This window comes from Haliotis rufescens, unplaced genomic scaffold (genome assembly GCF_023055435.1).
Source record: "Haliotis rufescens isolate VD_foot unplaced genomic scaffold, xgHalRufe1.0.p SCAF_22, whole genome shotgun sequence".
In the NCBI taxonomy this organism is placed as follows: Eukaryota; Metazoa; Mollusca; class Gastropoda; order Lepetellida; family Haliotidae; genus Haliotis; species Haliotis rufescens.
The window spans coordinates 3734923-3758467 of record NW_025963913.1 but is presented as its reverse complement, the minus strand read 5'-3'; the positions used below and the strand labels follow the sequence as shown (position 1 = coordinate 3758467).

The following is a 23545-nucleotide window of genomic DNA, read 5'->3' as shown; positions in this document are numbered from 1 at the left end:
ATGAAACGTCTGCACTAATGTCATTTACAACTGTGTCAAGTTTCATGCTTTTATCACAATGTGCACAATTGACCCTCAATCTGTCATGAAACGTCTGCACTAATGTCATTACTTACAGCTGTGTCAAGTTTCATACTTTTATCACAAAGTGCACAATTGACTCTCAATCTGTCATGAAACGTCTGCACTAATGTCATCACTTACAACTGTGCCAAGTTTCATACTTTTATCACAATGTGCACACTTGACCCTCAATCTGTCATGAAACGTCTGCACTAATGTCATTACTTACAGGTGTGTCAAGTTTCATGCTTTTTAGTCACAATGTGCACAATTGACTCTCAATCTGTCATGAAACATCTGCACTAATGTCATTACTTACAGCTGTGTCAAGTTTCATACTTTTATCACAAAGTGCACAATTGACCCCCAATCTGTCATGAAACGTCTGCACTAATGTCATTTACAACTGTGTCAAGTTTCATGCTTTTATCACAATGTGCACAATTGACCCTCAATCTGTCATGAAACGTCTGTACTAATGTCATTACTTACAACTGTGCCAAGTTTCATGCTTTTATCACAATGTGCACAATTGACCCTCAATCTGTCATGAAACGTCTGCACTAATGTCATTACTTACAGTTGTGTCAAGTTTCATACTTTTATCACAATGTGCACAATTGACCCTCAATCTGTCATGAAACGGCTGCACTTATGTCATTACTTACAGCTGTGCCAAGTTTCATACTTTGATCACAACGTGCACAATTGACCCCTAATCTGTCATGAAACGTCTGCACTAATGTCATTACTTACAGGTGTGTCAAGTTTCATGCTTTTTAGTCACAATGTGCACAATTGACTCTCAATCTGTCTTGAAACGTCTGCACTAATGTCATTACTTACAACTGTGCCAAGTTTCATGCTTTTATCACAATGTGCACAATTGACTCTCAATCTGTCACGAAACGTCTGCACTAATGTCATTACTTACAACTGTGTCAAGTTTCATACTTTTATCACAAAGTGCACAATTGACCCCCAATCTGTCATGAAACGTCTGCACTAATGTCATTACTAACAGGTGTGTCAAGTTTCTTACTTTTATCACAAAGTGCACAATTGACCCTCAATCTGTCATGAAACGGCTGCACTAATGTCATTACTTACAACTTTGCCAAGTTTCATACTTTTATCACAATGTGCACACTTGACTATCAATCTGTCATGAAACGTCTGCACTAATGTCATTACTTACAACTGTGTCAAGTTTCATGCTCTTTAGTCACAATGTGCACAATTGACTCTCAATCTATCATGAAACGTCTGCACTAATGTCATTACTTACAACTGTGCCAAGTTTCGTACTTTTATCACAATGTGCACAATTGACCCTCAATCTGTCATGAAACGTCTGCACTAATGTCATTACTTACAACTGTGCCAAGTTTCATACTTTTATCACAATGTGCACAATTGACCCTCAATCTGTCATGAAACGTCTGCACTAATGTCATTACTTACAGTTGTGTCAAGTTTCATACTTTTATCACACAGTGCACAATTGACCCTCAATCTGTCATGAAACGGCTGCACTTATGTCATTACTTACAGCTGTGCCAAGTTTCATACTTTGATGACAATGTGCACAATTGACCCCCAATCTGTCATGAAACGTCTGCAATAATGTCATTACTTACAGGTGTGTCAAGTTTCATGCTTTTTAGTCACAATGTGCACAATTGACTCTCAATCTGTCATGAAACGTCTGCACAAATGTCATTACTTACAACTGTGCCAAGTTTCATACTTTTATCACAATGTGCACAATTGACCCTCAATCTGTCATGAAACGTCTGCACTAATGTCATTACTTACAGCTGTGTCAAGTTTCATGCTTTTATCACAATGTGCACAATTGACCCCCAATCTGTCATGAAACGTCTACACTAATGTCATTACTTACAACTGTGCCAAGTTTCATACTTTTATCACAAAGTGCACAATTGACCCTCAATCTGTCATGAAACGGCTGCACTTATGTCATTACTTACAGCTGTGCCAAGTTTCATACTTTTATCACAATGTGCACAATTGACCCCCAATCTGTCATGAAACGTCTGCAATAATGTCATTACTTACAGGTGTGTCAAGTTTCATGCTTTTTAGTCACAATGTGCACAATTGACTCTCAATCTGTCATGAAACGTCTGCAATAATGCCATTACTTACAACTGTGCCAAGTTTCATACTTTTATCACAATGTGCACAATTGACCCTCAATCTGTCATGAAACGTCTACACTAATGTCATTACTTACAACTGTGCCAAGTTTCATACTTTTATCACAAAGTGCACAATTGACCCTCAATCTGTCATGAAACGTCTGCACTAATGTCATTACTTACAGCTTTGCCAAGTTTCATACTTTTATCACAATGTGCACAATTGACCCTCAATCTGTCATGAATGGTCTGCACTAATCACAGCACAGCCAGTTAAAATCTGTCAGCCACATATCTCCAAAGGTATGCAAATCTTTGCATATCAGTTTCATCTTCATCTTTTCATTTTCGTCAGATTTGTCTTTTGTTGACATGTTGTCCCTTGTTTTCATGCCAGCCATTATACTTGTTGTATCATGGGAACTACTGCTAAGGCCAACAAAACTGTACAGCACCGAACATACAAGTCAAGCTTATTGATGCAAAGGTTAAAATAACCTCTTATGAACAATGCTAGTGATTGTCATATCTCATGGGTTGCAGTTGATCATACAATTTATCGTTATTTATTCACAACTGGTGATTATTTCACAGCCACAATAATTGACAATCAATATTACCAACCATTGTGCAACACTTGCCAAACAATAATTAACTTTAGAATACAGTACCACAAACCTTTCAGACACGTGACAGAACCCTATTACGTAATTTGTAGTATTTTTAGCAAGTCTCACCAGCAAAACAATGTCCTGTGGCATCACGGGTCATCGGGTGGGCATAAGCTCCTTCCAGTGATCTATAATCTCTACACGCCAGGTCTTTGAATACGCCCAGCGGTGTTGAGAGTTTTGAATATTTGTTTACTAAATATAGCCAGCGGCGGCACATTTTATAGCAAGCACTAGTTTACGAAAGCACATTTATTTTATAAATATTTTTTATTTTGTTTTTCTCGTAATTCAAGTGGCTAAAATGGTTAAAAATGGAAACTAATATACAAATATTATTTTTTCGATTCATTAATTTTCATTATTATGCACAAGATCGCAGTGTATTAGGAATATTAAATTGGCGCTGAACACATCCATATGTCACCAGTGCACGATTCGATAGACATGCAACTGAGGTCATCATGTAACAACTTTTAAACTCCACATAGAGATGCAATGTATGCTTGCTCAATAAACTAATGGCTAAGTTCATTCCCAGTAAGTGTTGATAGGAGTTTCCCCTTGTGTGGGTGTTCCTGCAGACAAACATGGATGCAAACCATTTGGCCCCGCTCTATTCATATGTGATTTCTAAGGTTAATTCACTGAGCAAAATTACGTCTTAAACAAAATTATTTTAAGAATCACATTAACTGCTAAAGAGATTAATAATACCCCAATGTGCCTCCATACCATAAATATCATAATATAAAAAAATATGTATTTTGCTCCCCAAAGGCTAGTATAGTACAATTGTGATTGCTAATATATGGTATTTATGGTATGGAAATATCATAATCTCTATTTATTTTTTGCGGTCATGTTCTCAACTTTAACTCGTGACTTATATAATTGAACATTGTAAACACTTGAAAACACGAGGCCCATAGGCTCACTTGGATATTTACGCAATCATGACAAAATATACATGTGCATTGTACATGTACATGTATACAATACTTCAAATATTTCGTAATTTTGACTCTGTCAGCATTTAAAAGGAGTGGATGGCAAATCAGACTGCATGAAAACGAACTTCTTATAATATTTATAAACATCTGAACCGTTTCCATATTATGATCCAGGATCTAAGTTTCCAGAGGCAAGTCTGGAGCCTAAGGCGAATCCTATTGACATAAATGTATTATTCTCTTCATAACAAACAAATGTATACAATGTATCTGTTTATTATAGGGTGGGGATCATATGTTATTGCTATGTGTGTATGTTATGGGTTCAGCCCCTCAATTTATACAATTTTGAATCCTCACCACCGGAGAATGCTCCCAACCAAATATGGTTGATATCTTTCTCTTAGTTCCTGAGAAGACGCTTAAAGCAATATAGCCAAATTACACCTATTTGGCCACGCCTCTCGGCCCCTTGGGGGGTCAGCCCCACCATTTGTACAATTGTGAATCCTCACCACCGGAGAATGCTCCCAACCAAATATGGTTGATATCTTTATCTTAGTTCCAGAGGAGAAGTCGCTTAAAACAATATAGCCAAATTTCCACTATTTGGCCTCGCCTCTCGGCCCCTTGGGGGGTCAGCCCCACCATATGTACAATTTTGAATCCCCACCACCTCAAATTTCATTTATTTCCAATTAGTGGTTCAGAAGAAGAAGTCGTTTGAAAAAAATGTTGACATACGGACGGCTGGACAATGGATGGACGACGGACGGACAATGGACGGACAATGGACGGCCGATGGACGTCATGTTATGGCATAAGCTCACTTTGGTCCTGAGGACCAGGTTAGCTGACAATATGTCTCATGGCTTCTGAGAACGAGGGGCTGGTTTGAAGGCTGTATTTTTAAAAAAATAGCTGCCCTGTTAGCCATATTATATTTTTCCAAATGAAATGTCTTCTTATTAAGTAGCCAAAGATATGTAGAACATGAACTGTGATAGGTTCAATAGTAAATGTTAGTTTTCAGACTGACTGACGAACGATAATCAGAGACACAAGCTCATACGATGTGAAGGAGAGCTACATTTGGAGGACATAAAACATCTGACCAGCAAAGTGCTATCATTCCTAGATAAGAGTCAGTAGCACTGTACAGAACATACACTGGGTCTAATGGGCTCTACTGATGCATCAAACTCAAACACAGGGAAGTATGATGAAATAAGATTTGTTTGTTTGTTAATTAATGCCACACTCAGCAATATTACAGCTATATGATGGCAGTCTGTAAATAATTCCAGTGATTGATATAATGAGCATCGATCCACGCAATTTGGGATCGATGACAAGCACCAACCAAGTCAGCCAGCATGACAACCCGATACGGTTAGTCGCCTTTTACGGCAAGCATGGGTTGCTGAAGACCTAGCGTCAAGGGTTGCCCTGCACTGAATCCAAGGTGGCAGTACATGGAGGGGCATTGTATCGAAAGCTCACTGTCGTAGGAATTCACTTGACTGGACTAAACCATTTAGATAGCAGAAGGAATCATGAATGTCTGATTCTTCCAGGTCTATCATGTCACTTGCAGATGTGCACAATATTACACCATGATATGAAATACCAAAGAAAACGTATTGCAATCAGTTGGTAAATAATGGAATGTTGCGTTTTCAAAATCATGCATATCTACAACAATGGACAAGTCGAATTGAAATTATGAAATTATGAAATTAGCAACTGTCATCGAAAAAGTGAAACTTTCACGAACAGTTTCCTATATATAATGTGACTATCACTTCATCTGTGGCCATAGCAACATCCAACAAAATATGCAATTGTATGAATGAGTATGAAGAATGAGTTGGGTTTTCTTTTCAGGTTCATAACCAAATACAAATGAAAGAACATGCAGTATTTTGTGGTACATATCACAATACATAAATCATTATTGCAATATATTGATACCAAATTCAGCACAATGCCCTTGTACTCACAAGATTTAGCTTAGTTTTCACTGGTATTTACATGCACGAATGCACGCACACACAATATTTATAAAAAAAAATGATGGTCCAGATAACGGTTAAAAATATATATAGATTTTAGACACAAAATATATTGTGAACTTGACATGCACTGTATCCTAAAAACATTAAATAGTTCAACGCCACCTTTCACAGAAAAATACTGCGTGTTTTGAAGCAGAATATCAAATAGCGGGTCCCTTTCTATGAGTCAGCTAAACAATGTATCTTACTGTTGATACATAGGATGCTTTTTGAAAAAAACACTTCACAATAAATGTTTGGCACATAACCTGTCTAAAACTGCTGACATTTTGACTAGACTTCCACCTACCTTGACTCATGGCTAGCCTCCTTGGATGGCTCACCACTGTACTACATCAAAAACTTCACTCCTTGTATCTGAAATTCAAGCAGATAAATAAGATTTGTTTGTTTGTTTAACGCCACACTCAGCACTTTTCCAGCTATATGACGTCAGTCTGTAAATTAATCGAGTCTGGACCAGACAATCCAATGATTGACATCATGAGTATCGATCCATGCAATTGGGGTACGATGATAAGCATCAACCATGTCAGCGAGTCTGACTACCCGATCCCGTTAGTCATGTTAGTCGCCTCTTACAACAAGCATAGTCGCCTTTTATGGCAAGCATGGGTTGCTGGAGACCTATTCTACCTCGGATCATCACAGGTTTTTGATTGGACTATGCACAGACTTGTTAGTCCAGCCAAAACATAACTCAATAAGTGCTGTCTAGTATGGCAAGGGTGTAAACTGGATTTTTACAGACAGTTAACTCCCTTGCCTCAGGAAGATGGTCGAAATTGTGTGTAGATTATAATACCACTATAATATAGAGCCTGCGATGATAAAGAGTCATACTATAATTCCTGAGGCATTGATGATTGGGGCATTGTGGCATGGTAGATATGTCAGTGTGACATGGTACATGTCAGTGTAACATGGTAGATATGTCAGTGTGACATGGTACATGTCAGTGTGACATGGTAGATATGTCAGTGTGACATGGTACATGTCAGTGTAACATGGTAGATATGTCAGTGTAACATGGTAGATGTCAGTATGACATGGTAGATATGTCAGTGTAACATGGTAGATGCCAGTGTGACATGGTAGATATGTCAGTGTAACATGTAAGATATGTCAGTGTGACATGGTAGATATCAGTGTAACATGGTACATGTCAGTGTAACATGGCAGATATATCAGTGTAACCTGGTAGATATGTCAGTGTGACATGGTACATGTCAGTGTAACAAGGTAGATATGTCAGTGTGACATGGTACATGTCAGTGTAACATGGTAGATATGTCAGTGTAACAGTTGCATCAGATTTGAATCTGTGTTGATGTCACTGAACTTTGCAATATACTCATTTAGAGCTTCAGCCCTCAAGGCTGATATGGGAGTCTCAGGTTGATATGGGGGCCCGTGAACATCCAGGGTAGAAAAGGTCTTCAGCAACCCATGCTTGCAGGAAAAAGCGACTATGCTTGTCAATCGGGTGGTCAGGCTCGCTCAACACAATTCGGATACGATGACATGTATCAGCGAGCCTGACCACCAATCCCGTTAGTCTTCCTCTTACGGCAAGCATGGTTTGCAAAAGACCTATTCTACCCCGGATCTTCAAGGGTCTAAAGAATGATATGAAAACTGCCATATATTCATGATAATAACCTCTAATTATCAGCAGTAGTTTGGATGTCATCTTGGATTTATTTTTCTGATTACAAGACAATAGGAACACATTCCTTGACACTGGAATCCTTGAATATGAATATAACATGAAAATCGCTCTTCGCGGTTGTAGACAAGAGCCCATATGTCAGTTTGTTCTACCAATGGATAATTCTAGTTCAACCATCTTGAATTTTAAAAAAGACCTTGAATTGTTAATGGTACATGCTGTTCCTTGCCATGTCTGAAGGACAGATTTCAGTCCAAGGGACAATTTGTTTCTTATCATAAACAACACCTTATGAACAAAAGGGTAACGTTACAATGTCCAAGTGCCCCCAGCATTATATCTTACCTGTCTACCGCATAAAAGGTCATCAATGTAATTCGCTTCGGTGCCGGGTACATGGGGTAGGTGCTTCTCCGCAGCTAGCACTCAAAGCGTAGTCACAACAAATCCCGAATCGATACCACATATCACATGACAAGCTTCAGCTCCAAAGTCGTAATTCCAGGAAAAGGAATGGCACTTCCACGAATTAACAGCAAGCCCATATACGGGTGTTCTTCACAGCAACCATACATGCGCAGTACACTGTAGTTTATGTGCAGGCGGATTGGAAACCTGTTTCAGTGCAATGGCATAGAAAGATTTCTTTGTTCGGGGACAATACTTGCGTGCTACAAGTGTTTGCCCTGCAATGCGAACCAAGCGTCGTTGACACCTTTGTTCAAAGGAGGGGTTAATATTTCAACAAATTATTTTTAGCGCGTTTCAAGTCGTATTACTTTTGTTGAAACCTATTCAAGTGATTTTGTGTTAGTGTTGTTATGCGTTCACGCTGATAATACATTGTATATCATATATAAAACTGCCAATTGTATGAATGTGTGTTGCATAGAGGGTAGGTGTAGATGCACCCGTGCATCCCAAGTTGAATCAGGGTATGCACACACGAAGTGCAGATTTCGAGTATACTCACGGATATATGTGTAAGATGTACTTTATGTGTAAAGGTGAGCTGTATTGATTCAGTAGTTATCCATCCGACTATTGCCCTTAGAGACGCAGTAAATAGAAACGGACTCATATTCCACAGTGCAACAAACAAACAAACTATAACAGCGCACTGAGGTAACATGGCACAGTTAAACACGGATACGCCACCCTGACACAGTATATATGTAAATATAAAATGTATAATGACAGGAAGGGTGAACTTACAGGATATTATTTCTATGACGAAATGTCGGGGAACTTTTTTAAGAAAAGTTAAAAACCAGACAATCCAGTGATTGACATCATGAGCATCGATCTACGCACTTGTGTGAGTGAGTTGGGTTTAACGCCGCTTTTAACAGTATTCAAGTTATATCACGGCGTGTCAGCTTAATGTGGGAGGAAAGCCCGAAGTGATGCAGGTCTTCAAGACCTCAACACCTTCCAAATGACGTGCTGGTTGGCTTTGGGAATGAGTCAGGCAAATATACCTGCGGATGCCACAGAGAGTCGGTACAACCCTCTTGGTTGAGACTGAGAGCTGTCCTTGGTTGGAGAGTCTACTACTGCCATTAGTCAAGGGTACTACCTACTACCTACCTTGTTTGTTATCTATCAATTTAGCTAAACTTTAATGTCTGAAATTTAAAAACTACAGAGAATATAACTCGCTGTTGATACATAGATTTGGGTGTGGATTTACAGGAGAGGTGTATCGATGTTGATGTTGATCTCCCTGTCGATCGCGAGCAATACTACGAATCTGTTCCAAAAGTCTATTAGGATCATCAGTTAATCTGCTTGTCGATGTTGATCCTACTGTTGATGTAGATTTCAATCTTTGGATCGATACTGTCATCTAGTCAATGTCTCCCTCTTATGGTTGTCCCCGAATAATACAAACGTGTTTTTGTGAAAGTTTACAGTTAGGAATATTTGAAGCATATTTTCATATTATTTATGAATTTCGTGTGTACGTATATCATTATGCATAGGTGAGAAAAAGATAAGGTTTCGTTTGAAAGTTTGTTTACATCTTTCCAGTTTTATAAAACTCCAATGACGTCATCCTTATTGGTCTGGAGTGGGGGTAAATCTCATAAACAGGGATATTATCATATCCCGGGGATTCTTTATACAACTGTCGTTTAACACAAATGTTATATTTGGGATTAACAAATTTTTTTGTGAAGTACAGATACTCGTATTATTTGGGTTGAGTCCCGTCCGGGATTCGAACCTACACCGCTAGATTGAGGCACCTCATCGCCAGCACACAACAGCGACCTAACCCATCCAGCCACCGAGGCTTCCACAAAACGGTAGTCCTACAACTGGTAGTCTAGATCACGTACTTTGTGTACCCCTCTGACAAGTGTAAATTGGCACGGCTCCCGTGGCTGAAAGCTATGATATAACATTGGTGTTACATTTGACAACTTTCTAAATGGCATTGCGTGTTCATATTGAACCATTTGAATGTCTCTCGCTAGAAATATATTTAGCATTTGAACAAAATGTAACGAAATGTAAAATCAAATGATAAAATGTTTCTTTATATTTCCGCGGATCGAACATGCAACCTCGCATCTGGTGCCCACTTAGTGTATATATATCACAATAAATTTAAGAACGACGTTTTAAAGTACACGCCAGCAACAGATATTTTACGCACGTTTCCTAAGGCTCATGTTTGACACATAAAATGTTGACATGGTGCATGTCAGTGTGACATGGTAGATATGTCAGTGTGACATGGTAGATATGTCAGTGTGACATGGTACATGTCAGTGTAACATGGTAGATATGTCAGTGTGACATGGTAGATATGTCAGTGTGACATGGTACATTTCAGTGTGACATGGTAGATATGTCAGTGTGACATGGTACATGTCAGTGTAAAAAGGTAGATATGTCAGTGTGACATGGTAGATATGTCAGTGTGACATGGTAGATATGTCAGTATAACATGGTAGATATGTCAGTGTGACATGGTAGATATGTCAGTGTGCCATGGTACCTGTCAGTGTGACATGGTAGATATGTCAGTGTGACATGGTAGATATGTCAGTGTGACATGGTAGATATGTCAGTGTAACATGGTAGATATGTCAGGGTCACATGGTAGATGTCAGTGTAACATGGTAGATATGTCAGTGTAACATGGTAGATATGTCAGTGTGACATGGTAGATATGTCAGTGTGACATGGTAAATATGTCAGTGTGACATGGTACATGCCAGTGTAACATGGTAGATATGTCAGTGTAACATGGTAGATATGTCAGTGTGACATGGTACATGTCAGTGTAACATGGTAGATATGTCAGTGTGACATGGTAGATATGCCCGTATGTGATAGTGTTGCACCAGATATGAATCTGTGTTGATGTTACTGAACTTTGCAATATACTCATTTAGAGCTTCGGCCCTCAAGGCTGATATGGCAGTCTCAGGTTGATATGGGGTCCCTTGAAGATCCAGGGTAGAATAGGTCTTCAGCAACCCATGCTTGCAGTAAAAGGCGACTATGCTTGTCGATCGGGTGGTCAGGCTCGCTGACTTGGTTGATGCATGTCATCGAATCCCAATTGCGTGGACCGATGCTCATGATGTCACTCACTGGATTGTCTGTTCCAGACTCAATTACTTTAAGAATGTCGTCATATAGCTGATATATTGCTGAGTGCGCATTAAATAACAAACAAACAAATAATGTCATACTCCATTTCTTTGTTGTTGTTTTTTTGTTTTTTGTTGCTTTTTTTTGTTTTGTTTAACACACTCAGCAACATTCCAGCTATATGACTGTGGTCTGTAAATAATCAAGTCTGGACCAAACAATCCAGTGATTACCATCATGCTCATCGATCCACACAATTGGGATACGATGACATGTATCAGCGAGCCTGACCACCCAAAACCCATTAGTCGCCTCTTACGGCAAGCATGGTTTGTTAAAGACCTATTCTATCCCGGATCTTCAAGGGTCTAAAGTATGATATGAAAACTGCCATATATTCATGATAATAACCTCTAATTATCAGCAGTAGTCTGGATGCCATCTGGGATTTATTTATCTGATTACAAGACAATAGGAACACATTCCCTGACACTGGAATCCTTGAATAAAACATGAAAATCGCTCTTCGCGGTTGTAGACAAGAGCCCTTATGTCAGTTTGTTCTACCAATGGATAATTCTAGTTCAACCATCTTGAAATTTAAAAAAAACTTGAATTGTTAATGGTACATGCTGTTCCTTGCCATGTCTGAAGGACAGATTCCAGTCCAAGGGACAATTTGTTTCTTATCATAAACAACACCTTATGAACAAAAGGGTAACGTTACAATGTCCAAGTGCCCCCAACATGTTATCTTACCTGTCTACCGCATAAAAGGTCATCAATGTAATTCGCTTCGGTGCCGGGTACATGGGGTAGGTGCTTCTCCGCAGCTAGCACTCAAAGCGTAGTCACAACAAATCCTGAATCAATACCATATATCACATGACAAGCTTCAGCTCCAAAGTCGTAATTCCAGGAAAAGGAATGACTTCCACGAAACAACAGCAAGCCCACATACGGGTATTCTTCACAGTAACCATACATGCGCAATACACTGTAGTTTATGTGCAGGCGGATTGGAAATTTGTTTCAGTGCAATGGCATAGAAAGTTTTCTTTGTTCGGGGACAATACTTGCGTGCTACAAGTGTTTGCCCTGCAATGCGCACCAAGCGCCGTTGACACCTTTGTTCAAAGGAGGGGTTAATATTTCAACAAATTATTTTTAGCGCGTTTCAAGTCGTGTTACTTTTGTTGAAACCTATTCAAGTGATTTTGTGTTAGTGTTGTTATACGTTCACGCTGATAATACATTGTATATCATATATAAAACTGCCAATTGTATGAATGTGTGTTGCAGAGAGGGTAGGTGTAGATGCACCCGTGCATCCCAAGTTGAATCAGGGTATGCACACACGAAGTGCAGATTTCGAGTATACTCACGGATATATGTGTGAGATGCACTTTATGTGTAAAGGTGAGGTGTATTGATTCAATAGGTATTTACAAGACTACTGCACTTATTTAGCGACGCAGTAAGTCGAACCGCACTCATATGCGGCAGTGCAGCAAACAAGCAAATATACACCTAATAGTGCAAGCGCATTGAGGTTACCATGCCACAGTTTAACATTGATACGCCGCCCTGACAATGTATATGTATATACATTATTTCCATGACGAAACTTCGGGGAAAGTGGTTTAAGGGCACAACAAACGTTTTGAAGGAAAGTTCCGATATGCAATCACTGCACCGACGATGCTGTCCCAAAGAGGAAAGACAAAACTAATCCAGAGAAATCACAACATTGATCATCGAAAATCTGCCGCTATTTTCGAATCTGTCCATTGTTCTATGTTCCAAGTAGTCAGAGAGACAAAGAGAAAATCAATGTCTTATTTGACGTTCACGTTTCGTGCGAACAATGCGATAGTGCAGTGGAACTCCCCAAAACTACGAGAACAAGAAAACCTATCCAAAATCAAGTTGGCAGATAGACTTAAAGAAGATGCCCCCTAAACAAAGGATACACCTACGTATGCAACATCGTGGTCTGCTATTAAAGATTCGATAATGGGAAAGCTACCAAGACGATTGCAGCAAAGGAAATAGCTGCGGGTTTACTTCACTTCATCTATATTTTTGGTGCTCCGCTTATTTTACAGTCCGATGATGGACGAGAGTTTCGCAATGGAGACTTGGAGGCTGTTGATAAAGAATTTGAAACGGTACAATTGCACGGACGTCGCTATCACCCACAGAGTCAGGGAAGAGTTGAGCGATTAAATCGTACATGTATGTATGATTTGGCCATGCTTACCTAGCTTTGGCATGTTTTATTGCCCAAATTTTGTGCAATGCCTACTTGTCTGAAACTAGTTTTGTGAGTTGGTTCAACTTATCCTGGTTTACCAGGAGTTGGTCTGACCAGTCGGAACCAGTTTATCTGCACGTAAAAATAATCAGGCATTGCTATGATTATCCAGTTATCTCAACATTATGCTTACAGTATGCATAAACCCCATAAAACAATCACATGGGATTAAATAAGGATTATGTGATTGAGTCAACAATCACTTATCACTACGTTAGGGTTTCAACCTTCACAATCATTTGATGAATGACGTGACACTATATTCGTTATTGCTCTCTGGGGTTGGTTTGTTGTTTAACGCCGCACTCAGCAATAGTCCAGCTATATGCCAACTGTTTGTTAATAATCGAGTCTGGACCATACAATCCAGTGTTTGACAACATGAGCATCGAATTTGGATACGAAAACAAGCATCAAACAAGTCAGCGACCCTGACATCCAAATCCCGCTATTCGCCTCTTACGACATGAATCGTCTCTCTTTATGGCAAGCATGGGTTCCTGAAGACCTTTTCTACCCCGCATCTTCAAGGGTCTTCTCCGGAGTAAAAAGAAAAGTATATTATGTTTACAGCAAATGAATTCCCTTCATTGTCACTTTACTCCTCAAATGCAGTTATCTATGCAAACTTGCTGTCACCGTTTTCACAGTCTCAGGGTACCTCGGGTACTCCTTGTCGCGGACCACCCGCTACCCCTTTCTTCACAATGATACGCGCCATTTGGCGGACCTCAAATAAGTCATACCGGGTTAATTGTCAGGTCATATCCTAACTTACCCTGGCTTACCATTAGAAGAGTTTTACAACCCCATGAGAACAACGGGCTGAACAAGACTACCAAACCATTCACCCCGTATCAGCTCTATTACAGACGGCCAAACTTTGCTGCCCCTCTAGAACGGGTAGGTACAATCTACATATAAGACGTTATTTATCTACATTGGTTGTGCCCAATCGGTGCTCATGATGTCAGTCACTGGATTGTCTGGTCCAGACTCGATTATTTACATACCGCCTTCATATTGGAATAGTTCTGAGTGCGTTAAACAACAAACAACCAAACAAAACATTTGTTGTGTGAAAAAACAACAATAATGAACACATTAAATGGTTATGCATTTTTGCATTTGCGTTAATATCGCAAGAAACGAAATGTGAAAGACACGTTTACCGAATATATCATGTGTAGAACAATGTCTCCGATCAAACATATTTTAATCATGGCTTTAGGCTTTTTGCATTCTAATAAATCAGTAAGTGAAGATGATAGGCTCTTAATCACAACATTATCGTTTTTGTAAAATAATTGATTAAGTAATCCATTTAGGTCCCTTACGTATGTCTGACGAAAGAGGAAAGAGGTCCTGGTTGTGGCCCACATTCATGTGGAACTGTGTGACGGACACAAGAGCAGTGAAGGGGGACTTGCAGGAGGACGCTGAACACCTGGAACCTGTAGACCTTCCAGGTATTTTGATCTGGCAGTTTTTTTTGTCAAGTGTAATGAATAATACTGTACCTTTTTCTAGCAGATGTCGTATGAATTGTTATAGTTACTCAATAAACTCACCGGTGTGAGTATTCCAGGAAACGTAGTCTTAACCCTCAATGTGTTTGTGTTTTTATCAACAACGCGTACGCACAGTGAAAAAAAGCGCTGCATTTGAAATGAAATAAAACTCCTTGCGTTTCGGGTGTTAAATTGACCGCGATATATTGGAATATGAAAGTTTGTTGTTAGATGGGATTTCAGGACTACGACGACGATATTCATGAGTGGGCGTGGCTTATATGTGCACGTGACACTTATTTCGTACGCACTGCTTCTCACCTGAACCCGGAAGTGCATCGTGCTTCTGCCGAGTTGTGACAGCACACAGCGTGCGGTGAGACTGCATTGTTTGCGGTACATCATAACCTGAAGAAACGTTCCTTCTTTATCAATCTGCAAACTATCATTATTTTATGCAAAAGTATGAGGAAATATCTCAAAATGTTTGTAAAACGTTGGTGTATTTGTAAGCAATTGTGTTTTTTAAGGAATTTAATTCTCAGTATCACCTTTCACTTTGCCATTGTGTCATGCAAAATAAATACTGGGAATTGGGCATTAAAATAGGAAATATTCCTTCTCGTTGGCAGTATGCCATAACTCCCGTATAGCAACGTATATATCAAGTTCCATATCAACTACTTCTCAGGCACTCCCTGTTTCCTTCAGCGTTTTCACTTGTGGTGTGTTTAGATGGGCTAAATATGGACACAATAACTTTCTTAAAAAACATATCCAGTATAACATTAAATTCAAAATTTCAAATTCTAATCCAGGCTAATAATGTTCATATTTATTACATTAATTATGGTTAAATGTCAGTGGTTTTCCTTCCCCATCAGATAGTTTGAAAGAGGAAGAGAAAGTTATGTGTCACCCACACACAAGATGATTGATCAATATCAGTTTTGTAAATCCATAAAAAAATAAATTGAATTCGTTTTCGTTTTGTTTGCAGGTCTTCCAAGTTGGAATTGGTGTTTATGTTTTGGTGTTCATGTCAGGGTCAGATAAAGTATAATGTTTTTTAATCAATACACTGGAGTTTAGTTTTGCATTTTTGGTATGCATGAGAAGTATTGTATACAGGCTACTAGCCTTGCTCCAAGGCTGTACTGAAAGAAAAGTCCATGGATGTATAGTAATTCTATACTCATAATGGGCAAGTCTAGATGAATCCAATGTCAACATGTTCTTACTCTTTACATGACCTAGAAATTAATATTTAAATCTAATAATTTTGGCCTGAGGGACTGGTGCAAATCTAACAGGCTACCCATTGTGCAGGTTAGGCAAATTAAACAGTACAAATGTATCAGTTTGTTTAAAAGACATCATTAGTCTATGTAAGTGTTTGGGACATCCCGTGAAAACATAAATAGGGTAAGTGTGGCAGCAGTAATGCCAGTCACGTCACGGTAGAGGGCACCAAGTATACACATTTGCATGTGGGCGGGGTGGTGTCACAAGCTAATGATAGTGCCAGTCAGCAGGACCAGTGCCCTACACCTGTATATATTATTAGTTTTACACTCACATATATACATTGGCTGTGAAGCACATGTATTACCATGAATAGAACACGTTCTTGACATCAGATTATACATGCGTTTTGTCTGCTGTTAAATTGTGTGTTCAAATCTGAAGAAAGAAGAGAATACTCCTATGTAGGAACTAAACAGTGTCTCTAATAGTGTAATTAGAGATGATGTAAGCTTCACATTGGCTTTTTGTTTGTGACACACGATTGGACATTCATGCAATGATAACTTAATACAAGAATGAAGTGTATATAGCTGAACATAGATTAGCATGTTCAAGGTACATTTGTCAAGGTGGACATTTTCTGAGAAGTCAGAATGTAGACATCCATCACCTCCTGGGCTTAGTTGTTGGTGTATTCACTTCACAGGGCACATTTCAGCATAGCGTGACAAAAGAAATGAGGTACATTGAAGATGTTTTATTACAAAAATACAAAACAACCTTAGTATATTATTGATGAAACCTAAGGCACATAAGAAAAAAAAAACATATAAGAAATTGTTAGCTAACAGCAACATATGCATACTACATGATAGTTTATATTTGATATCTGTTCACTCTTGTTTAATGCTGTAATCAGCCATGTTCCAACCACGTGTATGTAAATCAAGACCAGACAAATCAGCCATTCCTATTATGAGCAACGATCGGGGTACGATGACACCCAATCAATAAAATCATCAAATCTGACAGCCCAATCTATTTATTATAGATGTTATGACTAGAATAGATTGCTGGGGTCCGCCTGTTCTAACCCATATTAATTTCAATGAGGCAGACTAAATGATTATTATGTTAGATATTATTAGTTATGGTCTTTGGTTGCCGTATGCGATGTCATATTCTTTTGTTAACCTAATATGACACTGTATACAGTAACTAAAGACACCATAACGAATATTATGCCGAAAGGTTTACACTATTTGGTTTCTTTGTCGCACAAGTCATGTCAAAACTTAAAACTCAAAACGTAACACTTACAACCTAAGGCGTTAAGGGTCAAAGGGAGACTACTCTTCAAACCTCCGAGGCCAAACCTTGTTGATAGTTTTAAGTTTATATAATCTTTATTAAAGTCACGAACGTGATCCCAAAAAAAACAACGTCCTTGCACATCAAAATTAATGATATAAAAACACAAAACAGTGTCGAATAACGAATTTCTGTACCAGAATTTACATGTGAAATATGTAAGGTGAGTGTTGGAAAATCACAAATGGCTGTTACTGACGGTATACAGTCTCATATTAGGTCAGTAACAACCATCTTGGATTTTTACTGACGGCTCATATGGGGTTAGTAGTTCTGCTCTCTGATTGGTCAATCTCACTTTTAAGAAGTTTATTGTACAAAAGGCTACCGGCCCATATACAAGAAAGAGTTACGCATGTTGATACAATTATATTTGTTACACATTGGGATATACACGCTGTTTGATTAATTCATTTCTTTTGGCTAATGCATGCTTAACATAAAGAGAAAGATTTAATATATTTGATTCGTTCTTTGTCCTTGACAGACAAACACAAAATGAATTTCATTTTCTATCTCTAGATTACACAATGGACAAATTCTTTTCATTTTTTAAATGGACAGTTTTCTTCCTTCATTTACAAATAGGTCTAGCAAACCAAGTCGATATTTAATTAACTGTTTTCTTAAGTTTTCCGTAGTGAGTACTGATAAATATATTTCTGGTTGAGGTAAAGTCTTGAAAGTTTTGTAATATTCATAACGTGAACTATCCTCTATAGTGGAGTGCCATTCTTGGTAGAACATATTTATAGACCGATTCCGAAATTCATTAAGAAACATATTGACATTTCCAACTGACTGACATAGCCATATAAAACCAAAACCATGCGAAAATAAAAGATTTCTGATATGCGATGTCCAAGTATTCTTTCCCATGTTATCTAAATGTAGAAGCATGTTATAAGCTAATTTGGGGAGACGTTGTTCATGCATATGAAGAATTTTAAACCAGTATTTTAAACATCTGATCTGAGAGTTAATATATAATGGGTATCTACCACATTCACCATAAACCATGCAATTTGGTGTAGAAGATCCGACACAAAGAAACTTTTTACATGCTAATAAGTGAACCTTCTCTAAACAGTCATAACGTTGAAATCCCCATACTTCAGAACCATACAATAAAATTGGTTGTATCTGGATATCAAAAAGCTTCAAGAAGATATTAGGTGACATCGATCCCACTTTATGAGAAATAGAAATTACACTTATTAAAGCTTTCTTTGCACGCAAGGAAAAGTCAAGGGCACATTTTTTCCAATTCATTGTGTGTGAGAACCAGATTCCTAAATATGAGTAGTGATCTACTATATTGACTAACTGACCATCGAATGACCATCTCTCTTTCGACGCTATTGGACCACCCTTTCTGAAGATCACAATTTTAGTTTTTTCCAAGTTTACTGATAATTTCCATTCTTTCGTGTATGTACTTAAAATAGTTAATTGCCTTTGAAGACCAACAACAGTTTCTGACACTAGAATAACATCATCTGCGAAAAGTAGGATTATAATATGTGGTATTCAAGCTCTTAATTTGGTAGACACAAATATTTTGTATGTCTGTTGAAATAAGTCAGCAAAATAATCTAACACACAAGAAATGCCAGATGAATAATTATATCCATTGGCTCCTAAACATTGAATGGACGTATACCTGGAGGTTACATGTATATGACAAAGACCATTATACCCATCATGTTCATGGGAATAAAATGTTTCTAGAATGCAAACCAATGTAACTAGCAAATGTTTGAAAATACTTGCAAAATCAGGAAAAGTCCCATTTACTCAAAATGTCTAAAAATACCACCATGTATTTCGAGTCCAAACCATCACAATTTCTTTATCCAAATATAACCCAGTCTTGGTATTACACAAGTAATACAATTAATACAACCATGTGTCACAATAAGCTCCTATGTCAACTTGAACATTGACATATATAGCACCAACATTTAATGTGGCAGTGCTTGTAAAGACATATGTACATATATAGTTTCATGTCTACAGAGAAAACTATGCCTCATACAATAATTTAAATGTATTTTGGAAATATTGGAACACTGACCTTAACCTTTAATAATTTTAACCCAAGCCTAAACAAAGCAAGTACCCATCTTAAAGTAGGCATATACAATTCTGATAAATGCATGAATACCCCCTTCTTGGAAAGCGTAACCACAAACGTTTTTGTCTTGTGACATGGACATTTTACCAAACCAATTCCCAAGGAACATTTTGAAAAAGTCCATTGAAGAATAATCTCCCAAGTAATTAATCTTTGTGTATTAGTCATAAAAATATAAACACTCTTACATGACAAATAAATTATCTTGTCCAATAGTTACTTTCATACAACCATTTGTATTACCTTCCATAACAATATGAAATGTACAGCATAATGTCACACATCCGACATTCTGTGCATATATAAAATTACACATCAACAACTTTCTGAGTTGTGGCAGAGAGCAACAGTTTCCCACGCTTCCCATGGCAGACATGCATCGAGTTGGTGCAGTCTTCATGATCTACTGTCATGAGCAAAACTCTGCTTCCATGACAGTATCAGAACACCCCCCACCCCCCTCTGTATCCGCCCATGCGTTACAATACGTTTACACCATCAGACGTGTGTTAGACTGGACTGTATTGTAAAATGGCGAACATGTCATGCGACTGACATCAAATATTTGTTTGTGTTATCAGTTGAGTACAAACATCGTACTGAGGGTTAACACCCAGTCACGGACCTGGCGTTGCCTGGCGTTAAGACCACAAAACACACGTGTCGTTTTTTATAAAACTAAACGTCGCATTTACATTCAAAATACAGATGTTTTTACTGTAATTTCCATATTATTATCAACCGGAAATTAGTCAAACGTAGAAATCCAGGCCTCTTAATAGCAAAGAGATGCACTTAATACAGATAAATTCATGACTATATATTCATATTTGTTTTAGACTACAACGCCAGATATATACCAACTGACTGCATTACCACAAATACTAAATATACTCACCAGAACCAACCTGTCAATTCACAGCGGCGCACTGGTGCAATGCAGCTTGAGCAACGACTATAAACGCCTGTCATCAGCGAATTTTATGACAGCCTACCACGTGACTAGTTACAGATGCCTTTCAACAAGTATGTCTGTGATCCAAGCCCCACATATACGTGCATTGGGCTGAATTCAAAGAGAGAGAGAGAGAGAGAGAGAGAGAGAGAGAGAGAGAGAGAGAGAGAGAGAGAGAGAGAGAGATTAACATTTTAAGTTCAAGTCCCTATACTGAAAGGGGTCTCCCGATAACCTTGTGTTATATGTTGCCTATCGTGACGTCCTAGACAATAGAATAGTGTCATTTGCATTTCGTATTTCATTTGTAAAACAGCTGATTAGAGGATATTTAAAACATTACAAAAATATTTAGTCCCTTTCGCAAAAGAGAAAAAGTAAAACTAAGAATGATAATAGGAAATTATGTTAGCAAAGTAACCCAAAATATAGAGAGATGTGTATCATCTTCCCGAAATGATTAGCATGTAGAATAGATTCTAAAACACCCACCGCCAGCCTGTATTGAACAACATCAACCGGCATCGTCAAAGCAAAGTTTACATGTAATTGTTACAATCGGGCTGGCGGTGAATCTTAATGAAAAACACCTTGTTAAAAAGATACACCGAAACTGATTTGCATAACTGATGACCACAACATATTACAAAATATTAAAACAGTAAAAATGATACAGTATAACCTCATACTCAATCGCCAGCTGTCAATATACAAAACAGAATAATACATCAAGATGACAGTTTTCATGTAAAGATTAAGTATTTCTAAGCAAATTTAAGTTGCTTAGAAATACTTAATCTTTACATGGAAACTGCAATCTTGATGCATTATAATGTATTGTATATTGACAGCTTGTGATTGATTGTTACCAGATGGCTCCAGCTGGGGTAGCAGACGACACACTTTCCAACAATGGGGAAAAGGGTAAAAATATGAGTAGGCTGGTTATCATCGAGCACACGACTCACCAGTCTAAGATGTATTGAAACACACACACTTAATTCTGAACCTTATCTAATGTTAATTCAACAATGTATCATATACTTAGCAGGGGGATATTCTGTTAATAATCTCTCATAATTCTTTTGAATGGTTCTGTACATTCTATCATTGTTTATTTGTACAAAGCTGTTTTATGTATGTATAGAAGTGAGACATTAATAAATTATTGTCTGTCTGTCTACAATGTATACCGTACAATTTAACCGATTACGCACAGGAGCTTCACTATCAGCTCCTTGTTTTCTTTAAAACCGCGATCTGAGACACTATAAAGTGGTATTTAGGTAGACATAATACTTGTTTATAGATGTAAACACATTTGATGTTACATCTGTGATGTTTAAGTTGATTTTGACAGCCCGGGCCAAGTCGGACCCAACAGAAGCCAAACACTTCTGATAGAGACTATGTTGAGAATGTAGAGGGAAAAGGGCTTCACCTTGAGCACCTTGTTTTCTTTAAATCCGCGATCTGAGACACTATAAAGTGGTATATAGGTAGATAAAATACTAATCTATAGGTGTGAATCCATTTCATGTTACATCTGTGAGGTTTAAGTTAATTTTGACGGCCCGGGCCAACTCCGACCGAACACTTGTGAGACTGTTGAGAGTATGGGGAGAAGAGGCCTACTTTAACCAACGCGTCTGCTTTAAATACGATGAACAGTGACATTATTAAGTGGTATTTACTTAGATATAGTACGTTCCTATAAATATAAACGCTACGCCGACGATGGAAATTTGTATCACGATAGCTTGAAGTATTTGATACTTTTCAAATCTTATTTCGTTTAACGATTGATCTTTTACATGTTACCTAGATAGCGACGCTTACACACAGCTCCACTTTCTGTTTTTCAAGTGATTTACTCCGAATTACTTAATTATGGTGCACGTTTTTGGTTGGTGATGGTTCAGTAATGTCATATGTGTATGTTGCATCAATAATATGTAGGTATGATCGCCGTTAATTAAGTAATTAGCCAGTAACACTTTTGTCCGCCCGACTTTTAGGAAATGCCCTCAACTATTAACTATTGAACTGCATAGCAAGTATTTATAAAACGACCGAAGGTGAGTGTGTGGGGGGGGGGGGAAGGAGGATATATTCTGGGGGGAGATTTTACTTCGTAGGTGGGGGGAGAGTTTATTTCGAGAGGGGCGGAACTGTACCAGTATAAATTCGCCGGGGGGAGATTTTATTCTGGGGGCGAATATACTTCGTGACACCGGCAACAGTGTTCCTTAGAATAACACACCACTTCTACCCTTACTGTATCTAGACGTGTGATAGAATGGGCCTGATTCTATCAATCAGCTGGTCATGTCATGCCCTGTGCATATAATATGTTGCGCAAAATGTTGGTATTTTGAAATTGTTCTTGGCCAAACAAAACGTTTCATTCTAACTTTCTATTATGTATGTATCCATCTATCAACATACTTAGAGGGCTATGCTCAGAAGACGGTGGTAATCTAATCTGGTAATCCTGACCTACGAATACTGTACGTCTCCAATTGATTGTCATGGACCAAACCAGCCTGACTCTTCATTTGATAGATAGCTATAGCTTTTCATGTAAAATGTCCGGGAGTATAACACCCCTTTATCCTCGGTTTTTACAGCTTGGAGATCCATTACAGAATAAGACCTCGTTGACATTCGGTGGAGGGTGGGGAAAGGGGTGCAGAATCGGTTTCCATTCGACATGGCTGGTTCAAACACCCTGGTTAAAAAAGAACACACATTGATTCTGAAAGTTCCTCGTCTGTCGAGAATATGCTCAT

At 38.3% G+C, this 23545-nt stretch overlaps 1 pseudogene; it reads right to left on the bottom strand.

The window, feature by feature from the left end:
- The window catches only part of LOC124136377, an 80079-nt pseudogene extending 68028 nt beyond the window's left edge, over positions 1-12051 (bottom strand).
- Between the last annotated feature and the right edge of the window lie 11494 nt (positions 12052-23545).